General features: G+C 33.8%; 1 protein-coding gene across 3 annotated transcripts in view; it reads left to right on the top strand.

Moving 5' to 3' along the window:
• Positions 1 to 19,198, top strand: part of DLG2 (discs large MAGUK scaffold protein 2) — a 2,171,029-nt gene that overhangs the window by 472,744 nt on the left and 1,679,087 nt on the right. The window lies entirely within an intron of this gene.

Below are 19,198 nucleotides of genomic sequence, written 5' to 3'. Positions count from 1 at the left end.
AAATATTTGCATTATTGGAAATATAAATAAAAGTGGGCATGAAATAAAATCAATAGGCAATCGTTTTATGGATTTGTTTTACAGAAAATAGCGAAACATTTCAAAAGCATTTTATTTTATTCTGTCTTCAGTTCTAAATAATGTATTTAAAATTTGTAATCACTGATTATTTGAATAGATATTCCTAATATTTTTGGGAAAAAACTAATTATAAGACATTTATTCATTAGTTCCCTTTTCATTTTGCATGTAAGCATACCATGAGTTAATTTGAACCATATCTTTTTGTATCTCACATTGACTACATGACCATTAAACATAACAAAATTAATAGCGTAGTACATGAGAGTTAACTAAGTGAGTGTAGATTTCCCATTGTGAACTCCTTTTACCACTGAAGAAAATATTATTTAATTTCAAAGCCACAAACCAAGTTCCCCATGGCATGACTTTAAATATTTTACTTGTACAAATTAAGTTCCAGAACATTTTAATGGATATCTTCCCATATGGCCCAGTATCACATGGCAGCTTCAGTTGGTATTAGTGGATTTAAAGCCTAAAACTTCTAGTTGGGTTAGTTGACTAGGCCTCTAAATTAGATGAATACCTTTTTTTACTTTTAAAATTGCCAAATATCTCATTCAATATTCCAGTTAAATTGGTAAAAATAAATCAACTAAAATAAATTTTAAAAAATCTTAAGTAGGAAATGGTATGTCCTTATGTAATCTACTAAAGGAAATATCCTCTTAATTATGTTACTCTTCCTGAGGCATTACCCTTGGTGTTACTTTTCTTGAGAGAATACTGCCAAATCTGATCTACATGTGTTTTATAATTTTTTATTCCCAAATTATAATTTTAGATACTGTGAAACAAAATTAGTATTTTAAAAATAAGTTATCAAAAGTTATTAATGAGAACCCAAAGTGGAAGTCTACTATATTATACAAATTAAATCAATCCTGAAATCAAGTGCATTCAATTTGGAAAACATCTAATAAAAATGTCAGATGCCTTATATTTCCTTGTAAAAATATTATTGACTTACAGATACATAGGTGATACATATTATTTTGCTTTAAGTGCTTAATAAGAGATAACTGTCATTACTCCAGTATTGTGATTTATCATTATAAATTATATGAATCAACAAAACACAGACCCACATGAAATGTTATTTTCTTAGTTATATCCATGAACATTTCCAGAGTGACATATATAACATCTTTAAAGAACAAACATCCAGCAAAGTTACATTGTGATATTTAAATGGTAAATAATGCATGATTGCTTCAAAAGCTGGACATAGGTGAGGAGACCTCTTAGAGGACTTCACACTACAAATCTTATCTATTTAATCTACCACTGTTGATACTTGACTGTTTTTTCCCCAAGCAGCCATGTACTTGGGATGCCCTTGCTCTACTTTCTTGGGACTGTTTGACAAGAAACTTGCCAAAAATTTGGAAATTTTAATTATATCTTAGTTTAATGCTCATCTCTTTCTCCCCCAGCAATAAGTTCACTTTCCAGTAGCTCTGGCTAAGGTGCTGTCTTCAATTATTGCTTTACAGAAGCTTTGTGTGAGACTGGAACTGTTAATTATTATGATACGTCCTAAGCTCCATTTCATTCACAGCACATTTCAATACCACGGCTAACCACACCTTTGTCAAGTTTTCAGTTGCAGAAAAACAGAAATATTTCCATTGGTAATAGCATTTTTGTTCCTCCTTCCCTTTCCTTGGCATGAAAGTCCCTCACTGTCCCCTTGGCTCCCCTTAGACCTCTGTGACCTCTGAGTTCTTCCATTTTCCCCTATTGCACACACTATAGAGATAAATTCCTCATTATGTCTTTGTTCTACATTCTTAAAAATGATTGTAAGAAGATTAATGAGCAGAGGGATGCTGATAAATCTAGAAAATATAATTGTATGATGGTACTATAAAAGAATCTATTAGACATATGGTAGAGTAAGTTTTTAGAATTATACTTTAAGTTCTGGGATACATGTGCAGAATGTACAGGTTTGTTACATAGGTATGATGTGCCATGGTGGTTTGCTGCACCCATCAACCCATCATCTACATTAGGTATTTCTCCTAATGCTATCTCTCCTCTTGCCCCCCACCCCGCAAAAGGCCCTTTTGTGTGATGCTCCCCTCCCTGTGCCCATATGTTCTCATTGTTCAACTCCCACTTATGAATGATAACACGTGGTTTTTGGTTTTCTGTTCCTGTGTTAGTTTGCTGAGAATGATGGTTTCCAGCTTCATCCATGTCCCTGCAAAGGACATGAATTCATTCTTTTTTATGGCTGCATAGTATTCCATGGTGTATATGTGCCACATTTTCTTTATCCATTTGATCATTGATGGTCATTTGGGTTGGTTCTAAGTCTTTGCTATTGTGAATAGTGCTGCAATAAACATATGTGTGCATATGTCTTATAGTAAAATGATTTATAATTGTTTGGATATATACCCAGTAATGAGATTGCTGGGTCAAATGGTATTTCTAGTTCTAGATCCTTGAGCAGTTGCCACACTGTCTTCCACAATCGTTGAATTAACACTTCCACCAACAGTGTAAAAGCATTCCTATTTCTCCACATCCTCTCCAGCACCTGTTGTTTCCTGACTTTTCAGTGATTGCTGGTCATTAGAGAAATGCAAATCAAAACTGCAATGAGATAGCATCTCATGCCAGTTAGAATGGCGATGGAGAATCATTTTTATTTTTTTCCTGCATATAAAAGGAAGGAAATGATTGGGGATTGTGTAAACCCTCTGATAAAATAATCTCACCCTAGATCTTACCCCATTTAACTCTGATTGTTTAAAGTCTTAAGAGCTCCAGTGTAGTTAGATTGATTTGCAGAATGTCTCAGATTTGGAGTAAGATATTGTAGGCTAGGACATCATCAGAGTATTCACAAATACAGAGTTTCTGTCACATGGATCCCAAGGTCTTGTCAAATGTTCAGGCAACCCACTTTCAGAAGATTGAGTCATCTCTTTTTTTCAAATGTTTCTGTCCAGTTTCAATTTTAACTCTTTTGTCACAGATATCACTTCTGAGAAAGAGAAGGAACGTGTTTTAGTGTGAAGAGCAGGACACTAGAGCGAGACTTGGATTTAAATTGTTGTTCTGACATGTATTAGCTTTAAGATGTGGATAAATTGTTTAATTTCCTCAAACATTGATTCTTCATCTTCGAAAAGGATATATTACCTATGTTTAAGTGATGTGGTGGTGGCGTATGTAAAGTACTTAGCACAATTCCTGGCATGTGGAAAAATGTGTATGTGGTATAATTTATTCAGCAACTCACAAGTTATACCTTTAATGAATACCCCTCAGTGTGATCATTGAGGTAAATGAAGTCGTCTCAATAACACTGGCTAAACACAATCTAATAACTAATGTAACACATTTTGTATAATGGAATTCCCTACATATGTTTTGAGTAATTGAAAGATAATCATCCCAATAAATTTTGCAACTAAAATATAAGGAAAATAATGTTAGGCAGAGCCATGAGTTTACATGATTGGGCAATAGGACAATAGTTCTGGATCACAGGCAGAATATTCTGTCTAATTTAACGAAATGCAAGGAGTCAATATAATTTTTCTTCTACTGCATAGGAATTCTCAAGTATCATATGTAATAGCATAAAGGGTTTGATATAAGAACAGAAAAAAGTGTGCAACTGTGAAAAGTAAATCTGTACTTTCTGACCATGGGCAGCCAAAGGCATTTGGCTACCACTGTCCTTTTCTTTAAAATGAGTATATTTTATTGCATCTCTGAGGTATTTCCTTTTCTATTTTGAATCTAACATTATTCTATATTTTCTCTGAAGATAAAATTGTTTAGGTTAACTAAGTATCTTAAATAGTAGTAGTGGGTGAATCACACATTGGCATAATTTCAGATATCCATTAACCGTACTTATACATTTGAAAAAGTTTTAAAAAAATCTACAAATAAAACTGCAATATGTTAAGTTACTGTTATAATTTGTTAATAAAGGCATAAAGGCATGATGGCACTATTCATTTTTATTGTGTATAACAGGTTAATGTACATAATAAAATTCACATAGTAGAGTGAAAAGTGGACCTGGCAGCACAAAAGAAGCTTTTCTTGATGTTGTTAATACTACAACCATTTTGTAAATATGATTTCACTCTTTGTCAACCCCCTATCTTTAATAAAAATTAAAAATTACTCAGAATTACTAAAAGGAAATAAAAGTTGTTGCCAGGCATTAAAAATATTTTTATCAATGCTAGTAAATATCATATTTTTATTATGACTTTAATTTTTAGAAGGTGGCATTTTGTCCTTTTGTAAGTGGGTTCTTAACAGAAATATTTGCAAATAAGGTATTTGGACAAGCTAAAATCATTTTTATTTTCCACCAGAGCTTCATGTAGAGAAAATGAAACAAATCACCAAGGCAACAAATGGTTTCCTGAGTGGTCTTGTGTTCATAGACAAAGCTATTTATTCATGCTGGTATACAGTGCTCCCATGGTAGAAGCATCACATTTATTCATTCATTTTATTAATCTAACAAGTATATATTGAATGCTTACTATGCACTTTACATATTGAAAGGTGTGGGGATACAATAAGCAATCTGTTCTCATGGAACCTTTAGTCTAATGGGGAAAACAACCAATTACAGAAATAGCAGTGATGTCTGGTAAGAAATGAATATAGAGTGCTATGGAAATGAGGATAGGGATACCTAAAGAACCTGATTAGCTTTGTTGCAGGGTATACAGGGATAAATATCAGGGGAGGCTTTCCTGAGGAAGTGAAACTTAAGCTGATTTGCAGAATGGAAGCCACAATGGGGTTGGGAGAATGTTTTAGGCAAAGCTCTGGCAAGTGTGTGGGGGGAGAGAGAGAGAGTGGGTGGGGGGCAGGGAGAGAGAATGAATCGCACATTTCAAGAATGGAAGGACAATATGGCTGGGATGTAAGGTGTCCAATATGAGTAACAAGATGCAGAGGATGCAGAGATAGATCAGCACCCAGTCACAAATATCATGAAGTTGAGATATTTGTTATCTTAAAGGAAATAGGATATTCCATCCATTGTTAAAACTGCTTCCAAATCCCAGTTTGCCCAGACTTCTTTCCCATTTCATCCCCCTGATTTGAGCTCTCTCCTATCTTCTACCAAACCTGTGTTGCCCATCCTTATACCTGTTCAGTAAAATAATGGCTTCCCCTTTTACTAGCTGGATGACCTTCTCAGCACTGCAGTTTTCTCATCCACAAAAGGGTACCTATCTCACAGCATTGTTTTGAGAATTCGGTGAGATAAGAACTATAAAATGCTTAGGATATTACGTTGTAGGGAGTAGGCACTCTGTTCTCTGTTAGGGTCTATAGCTTCCTTATCTTCCTATCTTTTTTTCTGGTGCACTTCTCGTATTTGTCCTGCCAATGACATGGGTTCTAATTCTTGTCATTCCAACCAAATGTCTGCAAGGTGGCGTGTCTACCTGACAGAGATTGGAACATGGAGCTTGATGTATCAGAAAAGATCTATTGAGTGGCAAAGAGGAGCATAAATGCAGTTAATAGTAGGGAAAATTTAATATAACCTGACCTTTTTGTGTAGAAAGAGAAGAGATTCTATGACTGTCTTAATAACTTGGGATTAACCATTTAATAGTGTCAGACACATGAAATATTAATGCCATTAATATAATAGCTTAACTTTCTTTTATTAAGTATTCCATCCAGCTGCAAGAGGATCAGTCTAATACAGAAACCCAACAGCCTTACTCTCAGCAACCTATTGAAAGATGAGTAGTTGTACAAATTCTTACCAAAGTATGCAATTCTCTTTTGACTTAGAACCTAAATTTCTCTCATGTCTTATCTTCTTTCTTTATACCTTGTGTTTTACACTCTAAGAGTGTTGAAAATACGTGGATGAGACCATGTTTTAAACCTGTGTTACCTTCCCTATCTTTTGTTAAACTGAAGGACACATTGGCCTTGCTGGCTTCCCTCTGTTCTTTGAAGGTGTCAACAATGTTTTGGTTTTGGGGACTTCCATTTACTATTTTTCTTTCTAGATGACGTCCACCCATCTAAATTCTTATGTTCCCGATGTCACCTTACATGTCACTACCTTTTCTAAAAGATTATGTATTCTTGGTGTATACTCTGATTTTATGCCACGTTCCACACATAGAAACTCATAGTGTATACTGATTTGTGTGATTATTTTGTGTTTCTTTTGACTAGACAGAAGCTCCATAAGGAAAGGAACTATGTTCCTTTTTCATGTGTGTGTGTGTGTGTGTGTGTGTGGGTGTCTGGGACATAGAAGGTACTTGAATTTAATAAAAACACACTTAGTCTTTAGACCAACCTGGTGACCCTTCATATCTTAAAGATAAGGTACATTCACAGAAATAATAAGTTTTATAGTGGGAATTCCAGCTCAAGTCTTTGTGACTCTAATATCCATGTTCCCATTCACTATTATTCTCTCCTGATTGAATCACAACAAAGTTATTATTTAGTTAAAATATACTCTTGATACAATACTTTGCATTTCATTCCTTCTCAACCTAAATATCTAATTAAGTAAAAACAGTGCACTCATATAGGGCTTAATTTTAAAATGACAATTAGTTGTAGATTTGAAGTTTTTCAGACATATATCCATAGCCTGTAAAACAAAACTTTTAGAAATAAAATAAAATTTTATTATATGAATCATACCAATCATCTGTTAACACATCTGTAGTAAATGGTTTTCCTTCCAAACATGATTGCCAGGATGTTACTTCATAACATTAGCCCTTTTTGATTCTGTGTGTAAAAACAACACAATGCTATGAAGAGCTGTGAGACTGAGAGAATTGTCCTTTATAAGATATTTACATAAATCTTATGTTCTGAGACAAATGTGGATCTGTAGAGGAAACAACTGCAAATAAAATTTTACAACTTAAAGAACATTTAAACATTTACTATGCTCAAAACTAAAAAAAAAAATGTCCTTCATGAGGTACATAAAATAATTCATCACTTCCTTTTAGTATTTATCCATTATTTAATCTGAATGTTTGGAAGATAAGATTTTCTTAAAGCAGATTACCCATGATTATAACTACCTGAGGGACCTGTATTGTTGCATGTATGTATGTTTCACCAAAGGCAATCTGAGAATATGCGTTGGATCAAGATTCAGAAAATACAGACTTGGGGTTTCCATTTATTATACTAGTAATCTTAGTAAACTCAATTTATCCTCCCTGACCCTTATTTTTCTCAAGCCTGAAATGGGGTTATAATACTGGCTTATCAGTAGTTCCTGAATAGAATTATTGTGTGGAATCAAATTAGTTTACATGTTTGAAAAGTACAAAGTAATCCATATATGGAAAGGATGAGAGAAATTATTGAAAATAAGATATTCTAGCATAAACTGGGATCTTTCATTACCATTAGCATCGCCGTATGGTGGAGAAAAATGAGAGCTGTGTCTGTATATGTGTTAGAAGTAATTTTATGTGACAGAGCTCACATAAATACTTAAGCAAATTTAAGTAAAAAGAAGATCTGAGAGGATCACGTTTGTGAAGATCTTGGCAAAGAATATCCCAGACAAGGGGAATATCTAGTGCCAGTATACATATAGGATTTAGTGTAGCAACTATGTATACACATAGCCAATAAATAGCAGGTGCGGGTGTTTCTGTTCCCTCCCCTCTTTCTCTCTCATTTCCTCATTTCTGGGAGTCTGACATTTAAGGATAAATTTCAGTAATTCAATTAGCTAGTTACCACTCTAGTGGCAAATTTCTATTTGTGTAGTCATGGTGATGGGGATTTCCTCTGGCTTCAGTGAATAATGCTTTGCAGGTTTATAGGCTCTTATTGGTGAGGGATAGATACCAAATGTTTTAGCTTCTTCTTCCATTTGTGTGTTCAAAGTTAGTACCAGATTCGAAATCCTATGAAAATAACCTGTGCCCCTCTTATCTCTGTTTTAATATGCTTACCCACACATGTCAATTTCTTTGTATCTAAGTAATTCAGTTCTCGAGCTAACCTTTTGGAGATGACAGGTTTTATGAGAAATGGGTTTGAGAGTAAATGAATGAATTCTTGGAATTTGGAATTCTGTTTACCCATTAAGTAAACTTAAGTCAAAAGTTCCAGGAAAATGTTTACTCTCTGGAGTCATCCAAGCATAAACAGTTCTCCTACTCTGCTCTGTGCTCAATTTCTTTGTATGCCACTCTCCTAATTGTCATGGTTAGAAAAGTAGTAGTTAACCTTGATTTATTCCTAAATCTCCCACAGCCCCAATCCTTATTTATTCTATTCCTTATAATCTGTCTTTTATTTACAATTTCTACTACTGTGGTCTTTTTCAGAGTCTCATTATTCTTACCTGGATTTCTACAATAAAATCCCCATTAGTCTTCCTACCTTTCCTCTCTCTACTCCTATATATTTTCCACACCATTAACTTGAATCTTCCTTTAAAAAATATACATACATGTGTGTGTATAAATATGCATGTGTATATATATACACATATATATGTATGTGTGTATGTGTGCATATATTAATATGTATACACATAATTTGCAAGTATATCACAACTCTACAACTCTCATTATAATCCTTCAGGGATTCCCTATCCCCTACTGCTCCCTTATTCAAAATTTTGTTTGTTCACCAAATGCAATGGCATCCCCTAGAAAACTGCTGGAAATGCAGGATCTTAGTCCCCATGCTAAACTACTGAATCAGAATCTGCATTTTTATAAGATCCCTAATTGATTTGTCTCCTTAGTCTATTTTGCACATTAAGGTTTGAGAAGCACTGCTCTTCAGGATAAAGTCTGCATTGTTTCCCCTGGAACACATGGCCCAAAATGTGGTATCCCTTGCCTAACTGCCTATCTCAGATCCCACTACCCTTCATGCGTTAGTCAACTATAATCAATAACCTTTGGTTTCCCCAAATAATCTGAATTTCATCCTCCTGTTTCTTCATTGTGCCTGTTTTTTTCTTATGCCTGGAATAGCACTCAGTTTCCTAGTTTGATACTTCTCTAATACATTTCTTAACCTTTAAGATTCAGCTAAATGCAGATTTCTCTTTAAGTACTTTCCTTGATATTGTCCTACTAGACTGAGCCCATCAGGCTCCATGTTCTCCATATATTGTCTGCATCTATGTTATAGCCTTTATCTGGTTATATAGTTAGCTTTTACATGTGCCTATTTCTTGCTAGAATGTGAATTCCTTGAGGACAGGGGAAGCTCTTAGTTGTATTTATAGCTGATCACTTACCATGGTACTGGCAGATGTACCACAAGTGTTGATTAATTCTTTCATTTAACAGATATTTGATAGCTATTTCACTGTTCAATACGTGAATGAGTGGGTGAAATTCTTCTTCCTCTAATTTACACACACACACACGCTCACTTATACATACAACACACACTTATGTAGATATACATGTACTTCTGTGTGTATATATAGACTCGTGCACATATACACAAATGTTTTTGCACATATGCATATACACACATATGTACATGTGTATATATAATGTGCACTTCACAATAAATAGTTGTGAAAGAAATCTTTGTACTCTGATGGAGAAACTATTCAGTTAAGAGACAGGCAATTGGTAAACTTACCTGTGAATATTTGGTGAGCCTGAAGTGATACTTGGAAGTGTCATTTTTGTATAAAAGAAATGGACTAATAGAGGTAAAATTCCTTATATACCCCTAGAAAATGGCAATTGAATCACATCTATGATAAACCAAATTATCATGATCATAATTAAAATTTCTAAAATTGAAGCACAAAATACTTAAAAGATAATTGTAGCTTTTTATTAAACAATAAGCTAAAGCAGTCAGATCAGGTTTTCAGTTTGATAAAAGAATGCCAACTCGTGTTCACTTAATTTCTCAGTGATTTAATATAGCAGGATTCTTTTGGGGGAAAATTATTTGACTTCATAATATGTATAGGACATATTTATCATAAATATACCATAAAAAATAACAGTATTAATGTAGGATATCTTACTATTAAAACAGTAAAGTGAGTTAGAAAGGTATGCAATAGAAAATTTTTAAATGACATTATTCTCCTAAATTATCAGGAGAAAACAATTGGAGAGATAATATACTTTTTTTAAGTGGAATACATTATGTTTTACTCAACTTTCAGGATACAAACTTGTCTAGGAAGAGGTTCACAGCAGTTCTGCTACTTTTATGTTGATTTTCATTTCAGAGAACAAAGTGTATCAGTACCATTTAATGGCTTTATCCCAAGTAACCTACAAAAGGAACTTAAAAAACTATAATAGTTATTATTACTTGGAATTTGTCCAACTAGCCACAGATGACACCAGCACTATGTGTACAGGAGCTGAATGGATGTTATGTTATTCTGCGGTTAAGATCTGAGTTAAAAGCTTTAGAGACTTTCAAATGTTCCCTTCAAATTGTTCTGAAACCCCTAGACAGAAATGACTTAGAATAATCTATTATACAACTTTACCAAGCAGTAATGTAGTCAGCAATAGAGTCTCCTCGAAGACCATTTAATTATGTTTCAAAAACGAATATCCAAAAGTCAAATTTCAAGACATAAATCATACCATTTATTATCTACATCAGCAAGAATTTTGATTTTTGTATGAAAACACATTTCATAAAGTATTTTTTTTTTAGCTTACATCTCCCATACTTCATGTTTTTACAATGAGAAATATAATCTTTCATGCTGTGTTTAAGATACCCTAAAATAAAATAAATTATTTGTTTTTAAATAGAGTTCTAAATAGGACATTATAAGGATAATTTCTTGATATTCTTAATGATAAAAATTAAAAAAAATTTATTTGCTAAAGAAACCATAAATAAAAGTATACATTTTAAGCAAAATAAATTCTTCCTCCCTTTCTTTGTTTTGAGTCTCTTAGGATTTCTAGATATGGTGTTTTCTTGCAAGTCTCTTAAAATAAAACTGTCCTGAATTAATACACCCATAATTTACTTAGCGATCTAAAGTTCTATTTAAACTGAGAACATATCTAATTGGTAGTCCTTCCTGGCTATTGCTTGATGTTGGCCATGGCACTTGATCTACAAAAGCCTGCACATTTTTTCATTGATTAACATTTGTCCCAAAATACATATTCATAGGTGTCAGGAAGACAGGGCATATATGTAAGTAATATCCATTGACCCTTTTCTTTGTGTTAGGTTTTGCCAGAATTTTAAGTAACTGAGAAAATCCTCCAATAAGAGAAAGCTCTATACAATTAACTTGGTGGCATTCCTTGTGTACTTCTCAGAAAACACTATTCAATGTATATGCATTTTTTGAAATTCAGGAAAATCATAAGGGCAAATTTGTACGAATTGCATATTTAATAGGTTGTAATTATGTCTTATCAAAAGCTGAACTTTTAAAATTCTTTATTCTTTGGAAGTATGGTAATTGTTCCCTTTCCCATGTAGTTAATTATAAATTTCAGGAAGAATTAAGTGTGCTAAATCTCTTTACTTTTTTTTCTTTGTCTCTATGGTAGCAGAGAGAATAGAAGTGAATTACTTTCAACTTGTTTCTGAATGGCATTTCTTTCTTCATAGGTTTGACTTTATTTTGGGGTCCTGAAATTTCAGATATTTTTCACTAGCTGCTAATTTGTTAATTCAAGAAAGGTATCTTTACAAATGAATTTTTAATATGTTTGGAAGAAAAAAGTAGCTTGTTTTAGAAGTCACAGTCTTTTATGTTTCCATGAGACTTTGTAGTTTATGATATAATAGAAAAGATCTGCCAATGAAAAAATATTTTATATAGTAGTAATAATATCCAAATTTTCCTTTTTTGGAAGGAGAAAAGTACAATTGCAGCCCATTCCTTTTTTCTCATTTGATTACTAGGATGCAATAACAGAATGCAAATATTAATTACATTAAAAATATTTCACAAAACTGTATTTTTAAATCTTGTATTTAGAAGCTTAAATTATTGCATTTAGCTATGCATAGTAATAACTCAACTTTGGAGATTGATAGTGCTTCAGAGAATATTGGGATATGCTTCTGTAAAATACTAAAATACCATATTATAATTTTTAGAAACATTTACGACCAGTAATTTCAAGTAAGTAATACCCGGCTGCAGAATCAGTTTTGGCTCCCAAATTTAGTTATCTTAAATTGCTGCAGTATTTCAGACATTCTTTCCATCTTCTATATACTGACAAAAAAGTTACAAACCAAACTTAAAGTTCTTGACATTTTCTAGGCACTTTCATGTACTTTTTCTCATTTAATTTTCATAGTAACCTTGTGAGATAAATATTGCTATTTTATACTCAGATACAAGAATATAGACTCAGAGGAGCTAAGTGAAACAGGAGAAAGATCTCCAATTAATAAGATAGATATTAACATGTAAATTATATGTTATTTATCTTATTACTATTAGAGTATATATCAGGCCCTTGGACATATATATTATATATAATATATATTCTATTATATGATATAATATATTATAACATATAATATGATATATATTATATATAGTTTTTATATATATAATATATATAGTTTTATAATCCTTACAATAATTCCTTAAACTTTTATTTTATTCCTTAAGTTTTATTTTTTCCACTTTATGGATGAGAAAACTGAAACTTACAGAGATTAAGAAATTTATCCAAAGTCACAGATGTAAAAAGTGAAAACTCTGGCATTGTAACTCGGGTCCAGTGGATTCCTCATGGTATTAAACTCTCTTCTGTACTACCTAGGGTTAATGTGATGATACAATGAGCTGAGAGTGCATGTCAAGTGCCTGGGATCTAATGGTGCTCAATATATTATTTCATTATACATCTAGGAAATACCTCCTGAGTCAAAGCCCATTGTCCTCTCCCCATTGATACCCTGAAATATCAAGTCACAACAGTGGTTTCCATTTATCATCTTTTAATGTGGCCGGCCTGAAAATTCAGAGCCTATTCCTCTCATTACTGTTAATCTGGGTAGCTAGGTGCTTAGAATATTTTAATGTGGAGTGTTTAATCTTCTTATGCACTAGTTAGCCACAGACTGCACCTCTGTCAACCTGGGCAAATGTCTGCCTGAAGTCACAAAGCATTTTGAAAAGTGTTGAGGATGACTCAGCACCATCATCACTGCCCACTGAAAACCCCTTGTTCTCAACATCCTTTGGAGAATAGGTCAGCAGCATTTTCTTCATTTACAAAAGAGGCAAATTCATGGCTCCCCAGCATGGCTTCAGTTTTAGTAAGGATTTCCTCAGAAACAAATTAGGCCAACTTATTTTAAACATCTTTTGAAGCCTGAGAAAATAAAAAGAAGCAAATGGAAGGATAAGTCCAGGAAGGGATGAAGTCATATGTTGAGGAATATGCCCAAAGTTGAATGAAAAAAGTTAACACTAACCATGAGTATATTTTGCATTTGTAATTGACACATTGAACAAGGGAATACTCATGGGATGTAACAATAGAAGTCATTTTATTTTGGGGTCCCCAGTGTTTGTTTAAAATACCTTAATGTCAGTGGTCCTTACCCTGCCCTCTAAATGAAAATGGGTATTCTCATAACTTTCCATTTACAGGAAATGAAAAGTCTGACAATCACTTAATATCACAAATACAGTCCCAATGTATTAATTAAAATTGCTCAGTCCCACATATTAGTCAAAATTCTGAACACATTCCAGATGAAAGATTCTCTTTTTTCTACTATGGGGTCTTCAGATAGGACATCTGCTTTGGGAGAAGTGGATGCCATAGACTTCTCTTTTCATCATTTTCCTATTTACTAGTTGGATCTTCCAACTAGTAAACTTGGATCCTTCCAAGTTTGGAGCATAAGAGGGAAACAAGAAAAGGAGACAAGGAAAGTTCTTACTGAACTGGGATTGTTGTGTTTTTTGCCCTCCGAGCCTGACATATAATAACAATGATAAGAATAACCAAAAAGGAAGAAAATTACTGGCAAATAGTGCTGATTATGTATAGAAATAGTTTTAAGTGTTTTACTTGTAACTTTTAAAATCTTCATAACTATGGCAAAGAGAAGTAAAGTAACTTACATCGCTAGCAAACAGCGGATCTGGGATTTTAACACAGCCAGAAAATGTGTGGCTTGAGTTTTTCCCTCATGGACACTTTCATGGGTCTTTGGAAGTTTCCCCTTCTGGGCCTAAGTCTCCTATGATGTGGATGATGCATTTCTTTAGCGTCAAGTTTTACAGCAACCCACCCTACATGGAGGGTTGTCTTGACAGGTGTTACAATGGCTCCAGAATGAATCTTTTGCCTTAACAAACTGTGAGAGTGCAGGCTAACCCAGATGAAGCCACTTCTGACCTAGCATCCAATTTGCTATGTTATCTCATTGGTTAAGCTTCTTAGGTGAGAGTCAAATTCCAGTGTAATGACCTCCTAAACCCAAGGATGTTATGTTAAGCTCTAGGTGCAGTCCCGTTGAAGTTTCTTTTGCCAATTGTAGGTGATATGTAAGACTTCCCAACCCCTCTTCAAAGAAATTCTCCCCTTTTCTAAATCTTCAGTCATCTAACTTTTGTATACCAGCATTATATTATATTTATAGATAAAATTTAGGATCCTGAAGTTGGTTCTTGGTAATTTATTTGAATATTGCACACGTGATCTAGCCTCCTTTGGAATCTCATTTTTATATCTTGGTGTCTTAGGACCTCCAGTGTAGCATTTTCTGCACATATTTCCACCTGTAATGTATTTTACATTAGCACATGGCAATATTTGATTTTCTCTCTTTTTAAACATCTCACTCTGAAATTACATATCTTTATGGCAAATTAGAAAACTAATTCAATGAAAACCTTTATTTTGCCAAAATTTTTAAATACATGTATACACACATAAATCATATTTGTATGTATATATGTATCTATAGACACATGTGGATGATGCATAATGAACATATTATGTGTGTGTAGACACATACATACAAATATAGATACATATTATATATCTGTATTTAGAAATATATGAAATTGATGATTTGGAGGCACTTTGGGAGTCATTTTTCCTCAAATTTTTTGAAAATTTTTTTAACTCTTGATGTGCTAGCGAGTATATTAGACTAGAAGTCAGAAAAACTGCTCTAGTAATTTTAATAACAAGAATTAGCTCATAAAAATAATTTTCAAATAATTAAAGCTTTATAATTACCCATTACATTTCTAAAGTACTTTACAACTCACAGTTCATTTGCACACACATTATTGCATGTCATTTTAGTTCTGCATGCAAAAAGTCACTTAGTTCTGCTCCTTGGGCTTCATTTTGACCTCTTTTTCTTCATCTGTCAAATCCTTTAGAGTCTCAGGGATGAGTAAGACAGCTGAAATGCTTGTTCAAAGATTAAACTCAGGAGGGCCTCTTGTGGGTTTCATAGGATCTGATCTGGGTCCTTCCATGTCCACTTCCTGATAGGACTCATTTATCCCACACCCAGCTATCCATTTTGTCTTGTGAAGAAGAGATAAAGGGAAAGGCTGAAGTCAGCTCTCTGTATAGCATAAAATCATTCTTTCTCCTGAGTCCCAGGATTCTGAGGTCTAGAATTGAGAAGTTTCTTGACAAGGCCAATAATGTCTTTACTTTGCACTATCAGATGGTCCATTGAGACCTTTAGCCTGTAACACCCTCTTCTTACACCTTTGCCTCCTTAAAACTGTGTTGGAAACCTGAAGTGTCTCTTCAACAAAGACATTCCTGAGTTACCCAGCCAGAGTTAAATACTTCCGCCTTTTGCCTCAATTCCTCTGTATGATTTTCCCTTACTCTTGTTAATTTCTTACTCCTGCCCCAAGAATGGCTGCATTGAATATTTTTGATCTATCATGTAATGGTTTATTTATCCCATATCAGTAATATTGCTTTATAACTGCATCTTTATTAGTTTATTTTTTTCCTTAGAATAAGTACTTTTTTAGACACATACTGAGTCTTGATATATCCTTATTCCTAATACAATAACTGGCACTTAGTAATTGCTCAATAAATGCTTGTTGACCAACTACATGAATGGATGAATGGATAAATGGTCCTGTTGTTTAACCCTGTTTTAAACTCAGCACATTGTATTGTATCTCCTAAAAAGTTGGGAGCTTTTGGAGAATACGGATTATTTAAATTTTTATAGCTCTGAATTTTAAATCTCTCTACATACCCAACTTACCATTCATGGAGTGTATTTTGGCAAGCGAGGGATGGGTAAATGAATGAACAAATATGTGTACAGTCCTATCATGCAACACTTCGCAATACCACACCCCCACCCGGAAAAAAAAGACTCCTTTGATTATGAGGATCATTTTACTGTGAACAGTAGAACAATAGAACCTTTCAGCTCTTACTCTGCTTTCAAAAGAACATGCTATTTTAATGAAATATTTAGGTCAAAATTTTATTTGTATGAATCATCTCTCACTCTGCCACACACAACTTTTTCTGAGGATGAATTGTCTATATAAGCCAATGTCTTATGAATGTCTATATAAGCATTTTCTAAACTCCAAAGCACTCTGTGTACAAGCCCCTGATACATGAAAAAATATTCCTACGTCTTTGGAGGGATGGGATGGTTTGAGAAGAAAATCTTTAGAGTTCTTGAGGTCACTTTTCAAGTTCTTTGTAGTTACATATTTATACAATCAATCTTAGGTGTAATTGTTCAGCATATTTAGCTAATGTTCTCAGAATATTCTGGAATGAAATATGTCAAGATTCTAAAGTGAGAAACAGACAACCAAGGAAGATTAAGAGATTTGAAGACATCAACCTGTCTTAGTGTCAGAAATCAGGTAATAATAGAAGACAAAACAGAAACACACATTTCTACCTTTCTCTATCCCATGCTGAGCACCGTAGAAGTTGAAACACACCTTATTTATGCACCTGTCATATTTTGTTTTTAAAACGCCAAGACCCATTGATAGTTTTGTCTTTTAAGAGGACATGTTTTTAATGGTCAGCATTGCAAATCCCCGAATCCTGGTCTAGTCACGTATCATTAATCTATAGGTATAAACATCCTGTATAGATGAATGGGAGGGAAGGGAGGAGGGAAAGCTATATCTTTAGGGGAATTTGTCTCCAACTTCTATCTTAAATCTTTGCTTAGAGAGCTAAGTTGTCCCTTGAGGGAATTCTAATGTTCTCCCTTGATTTTTGGCTTAAGAATTAACTAAGAGTTAGACATGAGAGTGTCCTTTCCCCTAGTGTTTATTCTGGTTCTAGCTGGGCTTCTAAGGAGGTGGCCTCCTACTCTTTTGAGTAGGAGGTAGGCCCAAACTCTGCTATGCCACAGTGTACACATTGAATGTTAAAAAAAAGATAAGAAGGAGAATGAAGACTTCGAGTAAAAAAGAATTTTAAATCCCTTTCCTTCTCCACCTACTGTGGTGGGTTCCTTGACCCATGTTAGATCTTGTCTTCTTTAGAAGTAGAACGAAGTGGTAGACAAAACATGAGGTTAGGATTTTCAATAACCACACTTAAGTGGAAGACTCTTTCGAGACCATCTAGTCTAGTGGTTGTCAATCTTTGCCAGCACTGAAACTCATAGGGAAATAACCATTTCCTGTTCATATTCCCAAGCCCCTAAAAGATGTCTCATCAGTAAATCAGAATGATAAATGATCTCAACTGCAGGGTACATCCCTTTGGTAGAGAAAACCAAACATTAAATTATTGGTGGAACTATATACAGTTTGAGAAAGATCTTTGGGTAAATGTGACACTTCCTCTCTCCACATTGAATCATGGATCCAATACAACTTTCTCATTTTACCAATGAGAAAAGTGTAGTCTAAAGTGTTAAAGTGAGTTTTCCAAAGTTGCACAGATAGATCAATGGGAACACTAAACTAAAATCCAAGGTTCTAACTTCTATTTCAATGTTTTTTGCTCGTCATTCAATAGGATTAAAGAATAATTTATGTTCACAAGGCATCTGTCTTCAGTAGTCTTTTTTGTTTGGCCTTGTAAAATCACTGTTAATATTCTTAGTTAAAACACTTACGAGAAGACCTTAGTGTCAGAAATCAGGTAATAATAGAAGACAAAACAGAAACACACATTTCCACCTTTCTTTATCCCATGCTGAGCACCATAGAAGTTGAAACACACCGTATTTATGCACCCGTCATATTTTGTGAATATGTTGTGTGTTCTAATTAGTAGCTTTCTTGCAAATTGTGATATAATGATCTGAGGAGAATCTATATCTATTATCTGTGAATTAGGCAAGATACTAACACTGTTTCACAGGTGTGACTACCAAGAGCATTTCATGGCAGCAAGCACATGGCCAAAATTAGCTTAAAATTGTGGTTATCTGACACAAGTCCAGTGTACCTTCTGTACTCTGATGCTGCTGCATATCGTATTTTGTTTCAAACAAGAAAACTGATCATGGAGATTGATGATATAAGTTTATTTTTATGATGACTTTATCCATAATCACTCATACAGCATTTTAGGGCTTAGTGATGCCTTAAAAATAGATCAACCAAATAAAGTTGCTCTAAAAAGCTTACAAATCACAGACAAAATTTTAGTGTGATAGGAGTACTGAATTCAGTATTTTATTCAGTTAAATCAGAAATGTTACAATCATTCATTAGACAAAATCAGATTGGATGATGACATGCCTTAACACCCATTAAAGAGACAGTCTAAAATAACAGAGGCAACTTCTTATAAAAGAAAGAGCATACATGGACACCAGAGTCAGCCAGAGTCTTGCTGTGATCTCAGAGATGCTGCTGTCTAGTAGGTTGACTTTTAGCCAAGTTGCTTAACCTCTCTAAGTCTCTGTTTTCTCCACTACAAAGTGAGCATAATACTCTTACTTATGTTTATTGTGGGGACGAGTAATAATGTGTCCAGAATAGTGCCTTGCATATTTAATTGTTCAATAAATCACAGCTGTGGTTTTTAATGGTGATTATTAACATTATCAGTATGCCTATATTATCTCTGAGAATACAATGAAAGAAATAAAAGATAAAGCATGGCTTATTAAAATCCTTCCCCCCCTTTTG

The sequence above is a fragment of the Theropithecus gelada genome, chromosome 14 (assembly GCF_003255815.1).
Source record: "Theropithecus gelada isolate Dixy chromosome 14, Tgel_1.0, whole genome shotgun sequence".
Taxonomy (NCBI): Eukaryota; Metazoa; Chordata; class Mammalia; order Primates; family Cercopithecidae; genus Theropithecus; species Theropithecus gelada.
Note: the sequence above shows the minus strand (reverse complement) of the source record. Positions and strands in the feature narration are given on the sequence as shown.